General features: G+C 43.0%; 1 long non-coding RNA gene across 6 annotated transcripts; it reads left to right on the top strand.

Moving 5' to 3' along the window:
• The first annotated feature begins 4 nt into the window (after positions 1 to 4).
• LOC106026211 (uncharacterized) lies at positions 5 to 16,188 on the top strand. 6 transcript variants are annotated; one of them, XR_002789762.2, is made up of 5 exons: positions 8 to 204; positions 2,554 to 2,616; positions 2,923 to 3,119; positions 6,481 to 6,622; positions 8,846 to 16,188. It is a non-coding gene; the product is annotated as an uncharacterized LOC106026211 (long non-coding RNA). The 6 variants fall into 6 exon arrangements; XR_002789761.2 differs by having other exon boundaries at positions 2,550 to 2,616; XR_010041281.1 differs by lacking the exon at positions 2,554 to 2,616 and having other exon boundaries at positions 5 to 204; positions 6,283 to 6,622.
• The last annotated feature ends 503 nt before the right edge of the window (positions 16,189 to 16,691 follow it).

Genomic DNA, 16,691 nt, shown 5'->3' with positions numbered 1-16,691 from the left:
GGGGCGGAGCCTGGAAGAGGGCGTGGCGTGGCGCTCGGGGTGGAGCCTCTCGGCCGCCCCTAGTACGCCTCTGGGCGCGCGCTTCACCCCGGGTGCAGCCTGCTAGACTCGCTGTGCTCGCGGGCCGGCCCGCAGGGCGACTTGGCGACTTGCTCTTGAGCCTCGGCGCGCTCCCAGGTTACTCACCATCCTCCCGGTCGAAGGGTAAGCGTGGGTTTTCAATCCGCTCCTCTCCCTTTGCTCTCGTCCCTTTCCGGTCTCGATACTCAATTTCGCGTTTAGTCCTAACTCGGCACTCCAGGAAGCCTGTGTCCGCAGCGCCTGTCCTTTCTCGTCCTCGCCTCCGCCGCGCACTCGGTCCGTCGCTCTGCCTTTTGGCCTCTCCTTTCACATTCTCACCGCAGCAGGGTTCGGCTCCAGGCTGGAGTCGGGGCAGGCGTGAGCCCCGGGTTCCTCCAAGCTGGCCTCCTCCGCTGAAGGAGCGCCGTCGGCTAATTTTCCTGTCTGGAGACCCCCGACTGACTGTGGTGTTGGTCTCAGGAAACCCACTGTAAGCTGACAAGTATCCTCCATCGAAATGCGTTAGGCACACCTCGCTAATGCGTTAGGCTCGCCTCGCTAATGCGTTAGGCTCGCTAACATCGCCGCTGAGGGAAGACACAAGGGAATAGGCTGGTCCTCCTTCTGCTCAGGTGGGATCCTGTCTTTGGGGTTGCTCATCACTAGCCTGGGTACGGATCAAAATTCCAAATTCGAAGTGCGGTTTCTACTGAATACAAATCGTTTTTGCACCAAGGCCCGTCTATGCTTTGTGTCAGCCATCGTCTAGAACGGAGTTATCTGCCTTTGTTGACTCCTGAAGGCTATCCCATGTCTAGCTCACTCCTCTGACCCTGCCTCCCCACCTTCCTCCCCACCTGGATCAACCTTGAGCTTTCTCCTCTACCATTTCAGCTTGCACATTAAAGGCAAGTTTGCCTTGTGTAAACTGTCACTTTTCCCTTTTTCTTCCTTTATCCCAAACCCACCACTGATGCATTTCTTTTCCAGTCAAGTCTACAGTCCACTGACTGGCCTTTGAGGCCCTCCGAATGTAGATTCACTAGACTTTCCCCTGTATTTTCCACCTGTCTGGGTAGGAGCTCCCAGATCTGGGGCAGTGGCTTTTCCTGGTGCCCAAAGCTTTTGGCCTTTTTTTCTCAGCTGGCCAATTCCTGGCCACCATCACTATGGCCAAACCGGCAGGACAGGCAGGACTCAGCAAAAATGGTGCCTCAAGGGGCTGGGGATTTAGCTCAGCGGCATAAGCACCTGCCTTGTAAGCAGGCGGTCGTGAGTTTGATCCCCGGTACCGATAAAAATGAAAAAAAAAAAAAATGGTGCCTCAGCCAGCTAAGTGGTCTCCAAATATCTTTGCTTGCTTATTGGTTAAGGAATTTTGGAAAATTCTGCATCCTCTTGTGCATTTTAAAGATGATAACAAACATTTTTCTTAAGGTTAGATAGATGCAGGCTCTGGAAGCCTTATTTATAGACTAAGACTGTAGGTAGGCAGCTCCGGATGGTCTCACCACCTTTGGTCCCCCTCTCCCCTTCAGGTAGGCAGGACCCAGTGATTTGGTTCCAACAATGGCAAGTGAATAGAAAAAGGCAAAACAGACAGGCTGTCACCAATTCCAGTCACAGAAAGACTGTGAGGGCTGTGCCACTCAGCCTCTTCTTTTTGGGGCAAGCCACACGTGAGCTACCCTGTGGAGCAGCTCACCCAGCAGGAACAGGGAGGGCCTCTGCCAAGGCCAGGGAGGAACTGAGACCCTCCTTTCAGTACATATTTGATGCAAACTATATGAATATAATACACACATTGATAAATAATTTTTTATTTGATTTTGAGATAAGATTTGTTTATATTGCCTAGGCTGTCCTTTAAATTTCTGGGCTCAAGAGATCTGCCTGCCTCAGTGTTCTGAGTAGTTGGGACTACAAGTGTGAGCCATGGTATATGGCTAAATGACTAAGAAAAAAATAAATTTTTATTTGAAATTAATGAGATTAAAGAAGAAAAAGGAAATTAATGAGATGAATGGATTTTTTTCTAATTCATTTATGCATCTCTGGATAAATATTACATAAAGGATGAGATAATATTCAGCATTTTAAAAAATGTAAGCTCTGCACCAGGTGTGGTAGTGCATGCCTTAATCTCAGCACTTGAGAGGCTGAGGCAAGAGAATCAGTGTGAGTTTGAGACCAGCTTGGGCTACAGAGTGAGTTCAAGGTCATTGTGAACTGCTTAGCAAGACCCCCCTCCACTGTTCTCAAAAAAAAAAAAAAAAACTTAACTCCAAAAAACCTTGCTTATATAAATAGTTCTGACAGATTTGCCATATTATGTTACTCAATTCTTTGAACCCTTTCTGAATTATATTCCAGAAATCACAGCATCATCTGTTACTTTTTTGTAAAATGTAGTAGGTCAGTAGTTAAACCTGGGGCTTTGTGCATGCTAGGCAATTACTATACTATTAATTAAAATTTTTTATTTTAAGACAGGGTTGCCCAGGCCGACCTTGAACTTCTCATTCTACTGCCTCAGCCTCCTGACTGAGATTATAAGTATGTACTGAAAGGATTTTGTGGCCTGAATGGGAAGCTGCAGCAGTGGGAGGCTGGGAGGTGGAACCAAAGGGCTCTATCTTGAGGTCACCTTCCCCACCCCTAGGCAATTTAAGTGTGGCGCCAAAAGAATTCCAGTGGGCTAGTGTGCATCAGTAATGCCCCTTAGGCACTACCCCAAACCTAAGCTCTATGTATGCCCCCACACCACGTGCCTGGCCAAGAGAAAGCCAGGCCCCAGAGGTGAGGGAGTCTCCGCATTCTTAAAATAAAGGCCACTTTTACCTCATATTTCTATCTTTTTAGCCCTGTCGAAAATTCTATCAGTTGGTTCCCTGGGGAACGGCAGGCAGTGACTCCTGGGATCCTCTCAGTCTGAGTCCCCTGCCGATTCATGGACTGGACTGCATCCTGAGTTAAATCCTCACTTCTCAACACGCAGGAGCTGCTCACTTGTCGCTGCTGGTTTGTGAAACAACATTGGTCTAATTCATTTACCGCAGGTGAGCTAATTTGTCTGAAAATTACTCCATGGTGCGACGGGCCCCATGCTGGATTTTTTTCCGTCCCTGGACTGGGGTAGCACTCTCACATCCCTTGGGCAGCCCCGAGGCAGAGCCATTACTATAATCCACGGGAAATCCACTCGTGCCTTTTTCGGTGACGATCAAAAAACACAAGTTTTGGAACCGATTACCGTCGGTCTAAGAGGCCAGGTGACAGCCTGACCTGCCTTACATCATGGTCCGTTGGCTCACTTTACTGTTGGTCATGGGGACCACTTCCTGTCCCAAAAAATATACTGCTAGGGTGCCTGGTTCAAAAGGCTACCTAAAACCGAAAAGCTGATCTTTTATTTATAGCTTATCACACTGATGACAAGTTTGCAAAAACTCTCCATCTTTAGACCTTGTTTCAAGAATGTGTCCCTCTCTCCCTCTGTTCCCCAGGATCCCTTCCCCTCCCCACACTAAGGAGGTGGCTTCTTTCTTTACAGCTTCTCCCCTGTATCTCACACACAAATTCCGTATCTTTCTTAGTGTCATCCTTTTCTCCCCGCTTCACCCATTTCTCAATCCCTCCCTGTGCGGTGTGCCAGCCTGCCCCCCCATGAGGATGGGGGAGGTGTGCACATACAGCATTGGGCTGCTCCCTGGCGGTGCAGGCAGGGTGTACACGGTGCGTATCGATGGGGCTGCGCAGGCTACTCTGGGCTCTCATGGGGTGCCCCAGCTCCCCACACCACTGGGGGCTCCACTCACCTCCTGAGCAGTCCCAGCCCTCACCCCTGCTCCCAAAGCATAAATGTGGCTCTGGGTGCAGAGGAGGAGTCAACAGGTCGTGATGGGAGGAAGAGGGGCCAATTCTTATTTCAAGAGATCTCTATTAATTAATCTACAAAAGGGTTCACACCAGCCTTATTTAATACAGTTCAAATGGGCCAAATATATTTGAGTGTACTCTGATTTTATAAGATATATCTGTTGTTTGTTCAGTCCGTTTATACTGTACAGATCATCTGTCCATGTTTGTCCATTTGCCTGCTCTGTAAACAGCTGTTCAAGTTTTTATTTGAGCTCAACAATTTTTTCCTTTTTTACATTCTCAAACCATTTAATCGAGGTTTATTTGGGTTATAGATTAAAAAACATGCTTCCTCTGTGTGACTCTAGATTGGTTAAAAAAAAAAAAAACATGCTTCCACCTAGTTTGCCAGCTGGTCAAAATGGTACTAAAACTGGTTAAGTAAAATCTCTTGGGGTGAGGAGACAATGGATAAGACTTCAACTGATAGACAAGAAAGTGGCCACCTGGTAATTTTACCAGCCTTGTTTATCGATTGAAGCCTGCAATAATCTCCATAACCTTATGGGAGACACCTCAACTAAAGTTCATATGACTAAAACAACTCATTGTTTCTGATCTGATGGTATATTCATGCTTTCAAATATAAAATTTAAATTGTTTCTGCTGCCTTTTTCTTGTGTTCCAGCCAAGAAATACAAATAAGACCAACATTAGGAAACCAGTCAAATAATAAGTTTTAAACAAAAATTATATAATGTGGGGCTGGGGATTTAGCTCAGCGGCCTAAGTGCCTGCCTTGCAAGCAGGTAGTTGTGAGTTTGATCCCTGGTACTGATAAAAACAAAAAAGACAAAAAAATACATATAATGTATGATGACAAGTGTTTTCTTTCAGATCCAGACATATGCTTAGAGATACTTCACAAATTTCTTTAGTGCTCAAATGTTAAAACATCCATGGTTAATAACCATTTAATGTTTTATGTTAAGCTTACTGCCTATACTATACTGTACTGTGATCAATCTTCTGGATGTTCAACGACTAAAATTAAGAGATAATTATAAATTCCTTTTAGATTCTTTTTGCTGGGATCCACCAGATCTTTTCCAGAAAGGTTATATGATACATGCAAAACAACAAGACCAGCACTGGGGCAGAGGCCAGGTTTGAGTCTTTCCTAGCCCCTCCGCCGAGCCATAATTTACTATACTCAATTGGTGTTAAATGACACTGTAGCTGATCTCTCTCCTAAATAAAAAGGTAAAATTAATAAAACAGGCCATCCTCCAAAAATCAGATGGCATTAGATATTTTACCAGCATAAAGAGATACTTACATTTGACAAATAAATGACGTCAGTTCCTAAAATTCCCTGGACCTTATCCTCCTTATGGGAAGCCATTACTAAAGTTATGATCATAAATACCCTGTTGATTGTATTACTTGACTCCTGCATACTTAATTGATTCTACAGATACCTTCCACTGTAGCCCAGACCCCAAGACAAAAGGCTAAACTTGGCCCTCAAACCCCACAGGAAGGATTTATTTTTTTTTTTTAATTTTTATTTTGAAAGTATACAACAGAACAAGTCAGAATAAAGCCAACTAAGATCGTACAGTGAAATTGGTACAGAACTTCACAGCAGGTTACCGGGATAATAGTAATATGTATCACAGTATGTTTTGTTATCTTTATAATAGTTGTTCTTTCAATCCCGTATATCAAAATGAGATGAAATATAGAACACTATAGAACTTATCAAAACAGAATATTGAATAGAGCAGTACTGTTAATCAGAAAAGAGCAAAACAGTAATAAAAATATTTGCCTTCAAAGAAATGGTAGAAGGAAGTCCCCCTTATTTGCTATGGTCAACCTCCCAGGAGATGCTCAGATTTCTGGTTCCCACTTGCTAATGGGCGGGGAGGGGGAGGAGAAGGAGGATAGGGGAAGTGGGATATTTGACTCTAGGTCATGTAGCAGTAGGTTCACTATTGCTAAGCAGGGAGGCAGAATGGTCATTTGTTTTCACAGTGTCCTCAGTTCCAACATGGCGTGGATCTCAGGAGACACTGCTAGTTCTCCCCCTGGAAGGGCTGCAGTGGGTTACACTACCACTGCTTACCAGGGAGGGGAGGTGGCTTGGTTTCCCAGAGTCCTAAGTTCCAACATGGCATGGATCTCAGGAGACACTGCTAATTCTCCCCCTGGAAGGGCTGCAGTGGGTCACACTACCACTGCTTACTCTTGGTTTCCCAGAGTCCTAAGTTCCAACATGGCGTGGATCTCAATTTCTTATTATGGCTTTTGGTGTTTTCAACCACAGAGTTAAAAAGTAACAATCTAATCTTTTAGCAGTGACACTTGAAGCTCTGAGACAGGTAAACTGACACAAGGTGGAGCTGCCTGAGCCCCTCATGGACAATGCCTGGAATGCAGCAGAAGCACATTTGGCAAGAGAGTACCCCATCCTGGCATTCCTTTGGGGCCTTACCCCAGGGCTACTGTACTGTCCTAGCCACCAGAGAGTGGGTAAGCCATCCTAACTTCTAGCCCTCACAGGAAATGCCAACACTGCCAGATTCATCGCTGACAGATCTGCTTGGACTTGCTGCTGAAGACTGATGGGGCTTGGGGTCCACAGCCCTCATTAAGATGTCCTTCTTAGAGCCCCAAGTCCTATTAGAGGTCCCAGGTAAGATATTTTCTATACTTGTGAACATAGAGGCCATATATAGGGTTCTTCCTGAGTTTTCAGGCCGCTATATTAAGTCCTCAGTCTCTATGGGGGTATTGATGGCCAACCTATGTAGCCTGTACAGACAGGGCCTATTTCATGCAGGTTCCAGACTTGCTTCTTCTCTGGTCAATCCCATAGTTTGAGATACCTCCAATTCCACCTGTGCTGCCCATGCCATGCCTATTTTAATTCGTCTCAGGGATTCTTCAATTCTTCCTTGTGTTCCCCAATATCCCATAGCTTCCAAACATTTCCAGGAACTTCAACCTATAATTAAACGCCTTTTAAACAATGGTTTTCTTAAACCTACTCATTTACCCTATAATACTCCTATTCTCCTGATATTCAAGCCGGAGGGTCTTACCCTGTAGTACAGAACCTTAAGATACTCGATAGTGCTGTTACCCCAATCCACCCAGTGGTGCCAAACCCTCCCTCCACCACTCACTTTACAGTCCTGGATCTTAAAAATGCCTTTTTATTTCTCTGTGTTTATGCAGACTGACCCAGACACTCTGAGGTCTCAACAGCTTACACCTGTTATCTCTAGTAAAACCTCTCTTCAGGGATACATAGCACCCACTTCCTTTCCTATTCACCAGTTTCACGATACAACCCTGGTCAAGGCTGACATAAATTTTACACACATGTCTTGCCACAAATCTCTCAAATATCTTCTTACCTTTGTACTTTTTTAGGATACATAAAAGCCTTTCCCACAACCAGGGAGATTGCTGATATACTTACTAAAGTCCTGATCTATAAAATCATCACAAGGACTACAACCAAGGTGGAGCGGCCCATACCTGGTCTTCTTGGCAATCTCAACAGGGGTCAAAATTGCTAGACTTCCATCCTAGTCTCACATCAGTCAGGCTAAGCAGTGCCCTTCCAGCCCTAGATCTAACCATCCTTTTGCCCACTCATCTCCACCTCACCAAGGCCTCACGGCCACAATTCTCAAGCTAAGTCATATTTTGTTATCCAATTTGATTTTTAATTTCTTATATTCTATTTATCTTTTTTATAGTAGGACTCTCAGTGGTCTTTCCTAAAGACTCCCACATCATGCAAACCAGAAACAAGTCTTACCAACCTACCCTCTTAATTTTTACCCTTTCAGATGGGGGAATAACCACCTCTCATAACTTCCTCCTCCTAACCCCACACTTATTTTTCAGAATTCTGCCTCACCATGGCAATGATTCTACCTCAACATGTTCCTGATAAAATGACATATCTAAATCAAAGGCACCTTTCTTTCTATCTCACCTGGGTCCTTAAATATGATAGTGCCTGCCTCCTCATGACACCTTGTGTCTTTGTTTTTCCAGTCTAATGTGTGGGCATTCCCCAGTGATAAAGTTGTCCTAGCTAAAACACCTGGCACCAGCTTCTACATGGGCATCAACCGTCATCCTGTTGACCCTCTTAAACCCTAGTACAGTGCCCCCTTTCAGCGGAAGCAGTAAAAAAAAGAAAAACCTCACCCTTTTCCCTAATAATAAAAAGATGGGAATGAAAGGATTTTGCCCTGAATGGGAAGCTGCAGTGGTGGGAGGCTGGGATGCGGAACCAAGGGGCTCTATTTTGAGGTCACCTTCCCCGCCCCTAGGCAATTTTGAAATGAATTCCTATGGGCTACCTCTGCATCAGTAATGCCCCTTCGGCACCACCCCAAACCTAAACTATGTGTATACCCCCACACTGCCTGTCCCGCAGAGAGAAAGCCAGACCCTGGAGATCATGGAGTCTCTCTCCGCATTCTTAAAATAAAGGCCACTTTTATCTCATATATCTATCTTTTTAGCCGTGCCAAAAATTTTATCACGTACCACTCAATGTTTTGTTTTGCTTTGCTCTGCTTTGTTTTTGGGTCTAGGGATTGAGTCTAGGACCTTGTATTCCTAAGTCTTTTTTATTTTTAATTTTAAAACAGGGTCTTGATAAGTCAGTAAGTTGCCCAGGTAAGTTGCCCAGAGGATTGCAATCCTCTTACCTACCTCAGCCTGTCAGAGTGCTGAAATTATAGATGTGCTCCACTACGTTTCAAAATGTATTTAATAATATAGCAGCTGACAATTTAATTGGATCCTTCTTCTATTTTGGAAAGGCAATATTTGGAACATACTTCATTTGCAATTAAAAGGTTTTCTTGCTTTTTGTTTTTTGAGACAGTCTTACTATGTAATTCAAGCTGGCCTTGAACTCACTATGGAGCCCAGGCTGTCCTGGAACTTGCAGTGATCCTTCTGCTTCAGCCTCCTGAGTGCTGAGATTTTAAATATGTACCACCATACCTGTCTACAGTTTCAATCCTATCTGTCCCCAGGGACCCATGTATTGAAGATTTACTCTCCAGACTGGTGCTTTGGGGATGTGGTGGAATCTTTAAGAGGCGGGAGGAAATGAGGTCATTACGGATGGTGGGATCTGGCCATTTCCTGTCTGCTGTTTGGTTCCTGACTGCTGTAGGTGAGCAGCTTTGTTCTACCTGCTCCTGCCATGCTGTGCTGCCTTGCCACAAGTAACAACACCAGATGACCATGGACTGAAGCAGTGGAAACCAAGAGCCATGAAAAGAAATCTTTCCTCCTTTAAGACCTTTACCTTAGGTATGTTGTCATAGCAGCTCAAAGCTGACTACACAGGATCCATGTAGGGATGTCCCTTACAGAGCCTGCATAGAAGCTCAGGAGAATGTGTACTCTTGCTTAAAACTGCCATCCTGGCCACCAAGCCTGGCTGCAGGTTGGAATCATGTGGGTTCTTACCAATGCCCACTCCACTGGTCCACTGGTTCAACTGGTCAGAAGTGGAGTCTGGGCATAATGAAACAGGGTTCCTAGGTGATTCTAATGCACACCCTGATTTTGGAGCAAGATTTTATTGCCAGCGGTTGCAAGCTGGCTCTGCACAGCTCATGGGACACAATGGTTCTTTGTGATGTGTTTAGTTTTAAGTATAATAAGTACAGTAATAAATAATAGAGTAATAAATAACTTATAGTCAGAGGCATCATCACTGTAAGATAAAGTCCCATTTCAGAGATTTGGAAATATAGAAAATAGGTGCTTTTGCTTGGATGAAAAATAGTTTTGCCTCACCTGTAAAACTAATCCTCTCTGAATGCGGCGGTCCTGGCCTCCTCAGCTCCGTGTTCTCCTCCTGCAGCGCTTAGTGGTGGGAGGTATACCCTCAACTTTTGCAGGGTATGCACCAGTACCAGGCTGCTTCATTACTGCCCATTTGCTGGACTCTTTTCCCTTATCTTCTTGGACAGAGCCTCATTCTGAAGAGAAAAACTTTTTTGTATGTGGACTCATTGACTGATTATAAAAGAAGCTATAGACAGTGTCAGGTAGAAATGGGAGAACGGGTGGTGTCGTTATGGAAAGAGGGAAATGGCCAGTGATCCCATTCCTGGGCCATGAGAGGGGACAGAACATCCCTCACCATGAGAAAGGCAGGATCAAGGAGTCAGCTCTGATGATGCTGTCTCTTCATTACCTGAAATCATGCTGTTTGTCTACTGACTTCTTTGCTCATGTCCTCTGTGTGTGTAATTTCAATGAAAGAAGGACTGGGAGCCATTTCCCCCCATATTTTCAGGCCTGGAGTGGTGCCTAGCTCATAGGAAATGACAATAATTTTTTTTGAGGCAGGATTTCAATCTGTAGTTCAAGCTGTCCTTGGACTCACTGTGCAGCCCAGGCTGACCCTCCTGCCTCGGCCTCCCAAGTGTTTGTGCCACCATGCCTGGTTAATAAATATGTTTTGAATAAGCATGCCATTTGAAACATTATGCATGGAATGTTTTCATATAATAACTGAGGATGTAATTAAATCTTAGTTTTGCTAGGGCCGGGGGTTTAGCTCAGTAGCACAAGTGCCTACCTGGTGATCACAAGGTACCAAAAAACTCCACAAAAAAACCTCACTTTTTCTAAAGCCTTTAACTTCAACTTACAAATCTTAGTAGTTCATTTGTTAATCTAATAATATTGCTAGAAAATAATAAGAATCACCTATCTTTTGATTTATGTGTTATCAACTCAGATGTAACAAATTCTCTTTAAACATTTAACACTACTTAAAAATTGAAATTTTAAAAATCAATTAAATTTCTGTAGATATCACTCACTTTATGTGTCTGTGTCTCTCAAACATTTCAAACTCTGATTGGCAGAATTAAAAATTTCACAAGTAGGGGCTGGGGATTTATCTCAGCAGCATAAGCGCCTGCCTTGCAAGCAGGCGGTTGTGAGTTCGATCCCTGGTACTGATAAAAATGAAAAAGACAAAAAAAAACTTCACAAGTAAAATATTTGCAAGCATTTAAAGAACACTTGCACATCTAAAATTCAAATTTTTAAAATGTGGTACCGGGGATTGAAGCCAGGGCCTTTGCACTGAGCTAGACTCCTAGCCCTTTAAAAAAAAGTTTTTATTTTGATGCTAAAAAAAAATAGTGGAGTACAGACCAGCAGCAAAATACAAACTCTGGAATCTGGAATCAATACACCCAGAAAACAACCAATTACTGAAGAAGAATAAAAATCAAGAATCAAAAAAAAGATAACAGCCTGGGGGTTCAGCTCTGCCTGTCAAGCGTGAGGTTATGAGTTCAATTGCCAGTACCAAAAAAAGGGTAAGAAACTGAACATGTGTAGAAGAAAGAATGCAGCAGTCTGGACCCTAACCCTGGCTCCTGGGGAGACGGTCAGCAAGCAGCCCCAGGGAGAAACGACAGGCCAGGCTTCGCCCACCCTAGCCCCAGTAAAGGGGTGCTCTGTTTGCTCTCACCATCTGTCAGTGTGATCAAGGAAATGCCTCAGCAGCATGGCTGTCAAAGCCTGGGGTGTACCAGAGATGTCTGGATGGGGATGGGGGCACCTCACACCTGCACAGCCCATAAAACTAGGCTGAGAAAGGAATGAATGACTTCAGCTACACATAAGGACACAGCAAGAGACAGCTGGAGTGCACAGGGCAGAGCTACTGACCGGGCTCCTCAGCAGGAAAGGCCGGGCAGAACTCTGCATTTACACACAAGATGCGTGTGGAAACCAAGTAGGACTGAGTAGTGACTGATTCCTGGTGGATTCCAGTGCTGCAGACCTTAGCAACAAAACACTCATTCAAACACACTGGAGAATTTCTCTTTCTTCAGTATGAGGCGTTGGTTTTTTCTTTTTCTTTTTTCTTTTTCTTCTTTTTTTGTATTCTTTCTTGTTACTTTTACCTAGTTATATTAGTTTTGTTTTACTCCTTAATCGAATCCTTTGTCTCACTTTTCTCTCATCTTCCTGTTCTTCGTTTTTAAAATTTTACTTTTTTCACTTTCCCTTTCCATTTTTTTAAAATTTGTCTTTTTGAGACAGGGTCTTGCTGTGCAGTTCAGGCTGGCCTTGAGCTCACTCTGTAGCCCAGGCTGGTCTCGAACTCGCAATGATCCTCCCACCTCAGCCTTCCGAGTGCTGAGATTACAGGCGTGAGCCACCACGCCCGGCTCCCTTTCCATTCTTATTAGTATTACTATTGATCTGTATTAATCTTTAGAAATTTAGCTATCTTATTATTGTTCAAATCATTTCTACTATTAATGTTGGTTAGTTGTTGCATTTAACAGATATTTAGTGTATGTCAGTACTTGGCTTGTCTTTGTGTCTTACTGTTGTAAAAGTCTTTTCTATTGTTAGAGGTGGCACAGCTTTAGGTTTTACTGGTTCATATGGTATGTCAGGATCCAGTTTGTCTTTGGTGCTTTCACTGTTGCTGATTTTGTTGCTATTACCAGTGGAGGCATACTTGTTGCAATTAATTGGTTTTTACTGTATGCCCACATCTAATTGTCTTTGTGTCATCAACGTTAGTTTCTTTCTGGGAAACTGCATACTGGGTCAGTTAAAGTGTACTTTCCCTCCCTAAGTTAATGGACATGGTCAGATGGTAGGACTGAGACAGAGGCCAATAGTTAACCAGGCCCAGAGTGCACCGCAGAAAGCTGGCACCAACTGAAAAACTCTCTATGCCAACAACAAAATCTTTCCCCTTTAACTGACCCTCGAGCTTCAGTACACACACCTATAAACACACGCACAAGCACAAGACTATTTCGGCTTGGGTTATTTATTTATTTACTTATTTGAGACAGGGGCTTGCTATGCAGTTCAGCCTGGCCTTCAACTCACTTTGTAGCCTAGGATGGCTCAAACTCATAGTAGTCCCCCTGACTCAAGTCTCCCGAGTGGCTGGGGTTATGGGTGTGCACTCCCACGCCCAGTTTGGTTTGTGTTAGTGTCCCCTCAAAACCTCATGAGTTGAGGTTTTTTGAAAGGTGGCTGGGTCTGGAGTGTGTGATGCTGGAATTGATTCACAGTGCAGTGCTAGCATCAAGGACACTCAGATTAAGGGTGTGGATCCCACCCGCCCTAAGTAGCCTGGATAATATAGGAGATAAGCAGAGTGAGGTCACTCCTTGTTGCTTTGCTACCTTCTGCCTGCCATGAACTGTTTTCTTCTATGAAGCCATCCTGCCTTGAAGCCAGCTGGTTATGGATTAAAACCTCTATAAACTGTGAGCTAAATAAACCTTTTCCCCTTTAATTTTGGGTGTCTGGTATTTTGTCTCAGCAGCAAGAGAAAAGTAACTAAAACAAGATCAATAGAAACATAATAAAAGGCAAAAAAATGCATCTAAAAACTCCCAACTTCCCCAAAGCTGACTGATGGGGTATTGACGGAAAAGAAACCAAAAGCCTGACAGTAGAATTATGTGAAGTGATAAACGAGGAAATAAAACTGGGAATTTAGCTCAATAGCACAAGTGCCTGCCTGGCAAGTACTAGGTCATGAGTAAGATCTCCAGTACAGAAAACCAAAACAAAACAGGAAACAAAATATAAATAAGGTATGTATGTTCAAAAATGATACAACTAAACAGAAAATAGACTTGATAAGCTGATCAGTGAACTTAAAGGAGACACTAATAAAAGTTATTGCTGTGCTATTGAGCTATATCCAGGCCCCTTGTTTTTGTTTTTTGTTTTTTTTTTAAATAGGATTCAACTGTTCAGGCTGCCCTTGAACTCAGTTTGTAGCCCAGGCTGGCCTCAAACTTGCAACAATCCTCCTGCCTTAGCCTCTGGAGTGCACCACCATACCTGGCCCATGGATAGAATTTAAAAACCTGTTAGAAAAAAGGAACAAATGACTTACAAAGTTAAACCTATTAGAATTACAGCAGACTTTCCAACACAAACTTTAAAGACCAGATCTTGGAGTGAAGTGTTTAAAGCCCTAAAAGAAAACAGCTTCTAAACCAGACAAACATAACATGCAAAACTGTTCTTCAACATTGATGGAGAGTCTGGGCGCAGTGGTGCTTGCCTGTAATCCCAGCATTTAGGAGGCTTAGGCAGGAGGATCTCTGCAAGTTTGAGGCCAGCCTAGGCTACAAAGTGGGTTTAAGGCCAGCCTAAACTTCATAGTGAAACCCTGTCTCAAAAGGACTCCCCCACAAAAATTGATGGAGAAAGAAGGTCCTTCCATGGTAAAGAACAACTTTAGAAATTCCTGACCACTAAACTAGGACTCTAAAATGTGCTCAAGAGTACCTTAGAAAGATATAGTGAAGCCAATTGTGCCAGAAAGTCTAATGGAACAAATACACTGTGTAGGGTTAGCAGTGAAGCAAAAAGGAGGGGATCACCACCAAAAAAATAATAGAAATAAATCAACACCTTTCAGTAAAAACACAGAAAGTGAATGATCTCATCTCCCCAATTACAAGACACAGATGGGCAGAGTGGATCATAAAAAGCTCAAGAGTTTGCTGCATATAAGAAGCACATTTAATCTGAAAAGAAATTCATAAATAAATCAAAGGATGGAAAATAATATTCCATACAATAGTAGCCATAAAACAAGCAGAGTAACTATCCTATGCTCAGGCAAAGAGGACTTCAAGCCAAAATGATCAAAAGAGGCAAAGAAGATGACTACATATTAGTTAAGGTCACAATTTAACAGGAAACACAGCAATAATAAATATATATGCACGAAGTACTGGCATAGCCAACTTCATAAGAGAAACACAACCGGACATAAAAGATCAACACAGTTATAGTGGGAAACCACAATACCCCACTGTCATAAATAGATCAGCTAGATTCAAAACAAAACAAAGCAAAACAACCACCCAAAGGAATATCAGTTGAACCACACTTTGGAAAAAATGAATTTAATAGATACCTACAAAGTGATTCACCTAACAACAGAATATAACTATTCTCAACAGCACACTGAACTTACTCCAAAATAGATCACATCTAGCCTATAAAACATGCTTAAGTAAATTTCAAAGAATCAATATTACCCCATTAATACTGTTAGATCATAGTGCAGTGAAACTAGAAATCAGCAAAAGAAACCACAGAAATTATGAAAACACATGGAAATTAATCCACTCTTAAATGATCAATGGATTGCAGGAGAAATCCAGGAAGCAATTAGACATTTTTTTGAGTGAAATGAGTGAGCAGTGAGAGAAATGGGGACCCTTCCATAGACTAGGAGGTTTCAACAGAGGACATGCTGGGACCGGGCAGACTAGCTGGAACAGGACACTGCAGTGACTTCAGTCACATATTCCCCTCCCAAGTGGGATTGGTAGGAAGCCCTGGCCTGGGTGACGCCATGGACTAAGACCCAGTAGCCTAGCCCAAACCAGGTCCCAGCACCTGGAGGTGCATCCTAGCAGTGAAGCCTTCAGTAGGTTGACTGACCTGGAGGGGCGGGCCCAGCAGAGGCTGTCCAGGTCTGGGTCTCCCTAGTACACTGCGGTGGGCGGGAACACCTAGCTGGCACAATTCAAACACTATAACTGACAAAGAAAGAAACTGGGCCTCCTATGGAAGGAACAAAAAATATGGGAAGAGGGAGCAACAAGAAAGGATCCTCAGCCCCCGATCCTGAGAACACTGATCCAGGAAAAGTTAATGCAAAGCAGAATGAGGACAGAAAACAAGCAATATCAGACACGGCACCAATAGACAAAGTGATATCTCCAGAGCCTCATAGACGAGTTCAAAAGTGAAGTATTTAATGAAATAAAGCAAGATATAAGTAGAATAGTTAGAGAAATGCTAAGCACTGGAAAGACAGAAAAAAAGGGAGAATTCTTTGATGGAGAAAATAGAGGAAACATAGAATACATGAAGCAGGTTCAAAGAGATTACCAGGAAATTAAAAACTCTATTGAAAGCTGGCATAACAGCTTGAAAGAAACTAAGGATAGATTATCTGAACTGGAGGACAGATTTGTAATGTGGGAGCATGAAATAAAAAACTTAAAAATAACAAGAAAACAAACAGCAATAATACAAAGGCTTGAAGATGATAAAAGGATCTATAACTTAAGAATTAAGAACATAAAAGAAGAAGTAGGGACACAAACAAATGAACTACAAAGACTATTCACAGAAATAATCGAGGAGAATTTCCCTAATTTAGCAAAAGGTAAAGATACTCAGATGTATGAGGCATACAGGACCCCAGCCACCTATAACCCAAACAGAACAACTCCCAGGCATATAATAATCAAAATTCCAGAAATACAATATAAGAACAGAATATTAAAAGCTGTCCGAAACAAGAAACAGATCACTTACAAGGGAACACCCATCAGAATTACAGCAGACTTCTCAGTACAAACCATCAAATCATGAAGAGCGTGGGGGGAAATAATTCAAGCTTTAAAAGATAATAACCTCCAGCCAAGATTGATATATCCTGTACAACTATCCCTAGAAATTGATGGAAAAACAAGGTGCTTCCAGGATAAAGAGGAACTAGGGGAATTTGCAACCACCAATTCAACTCTACAGAGAATACTGCAGGACATTCTAAAAAAAAGAAAAATACCAAGATTCCAGAAACAGTGGCAGAGAGGCCACAATGAATGGAGCAGAAAGCGAAATGAAGAAGACAAACTGATAACTAATGACAGAAAAAGAGCTCA

This window comes from Cavia porcellus, unplaced genomic scaffold (genome assembly GCF_034190915.1).
Source record: "Cavia porcellus strain 051 isolate PalLab524CR breed Dunkin Hartley unplaced genomic scaffold, mCavPor4.1 scaffold_19, whole genome shotgun sequence".
Taxonomy (NCBI): Eukaryota; Metazoa; Chordata; class Mammalia; order Rodentia; family Caviidae; genus Cavia; species Cavia porcellus.
This window is presented reverse-complemented; position numbering and strand designations above follow the sequence as displayed.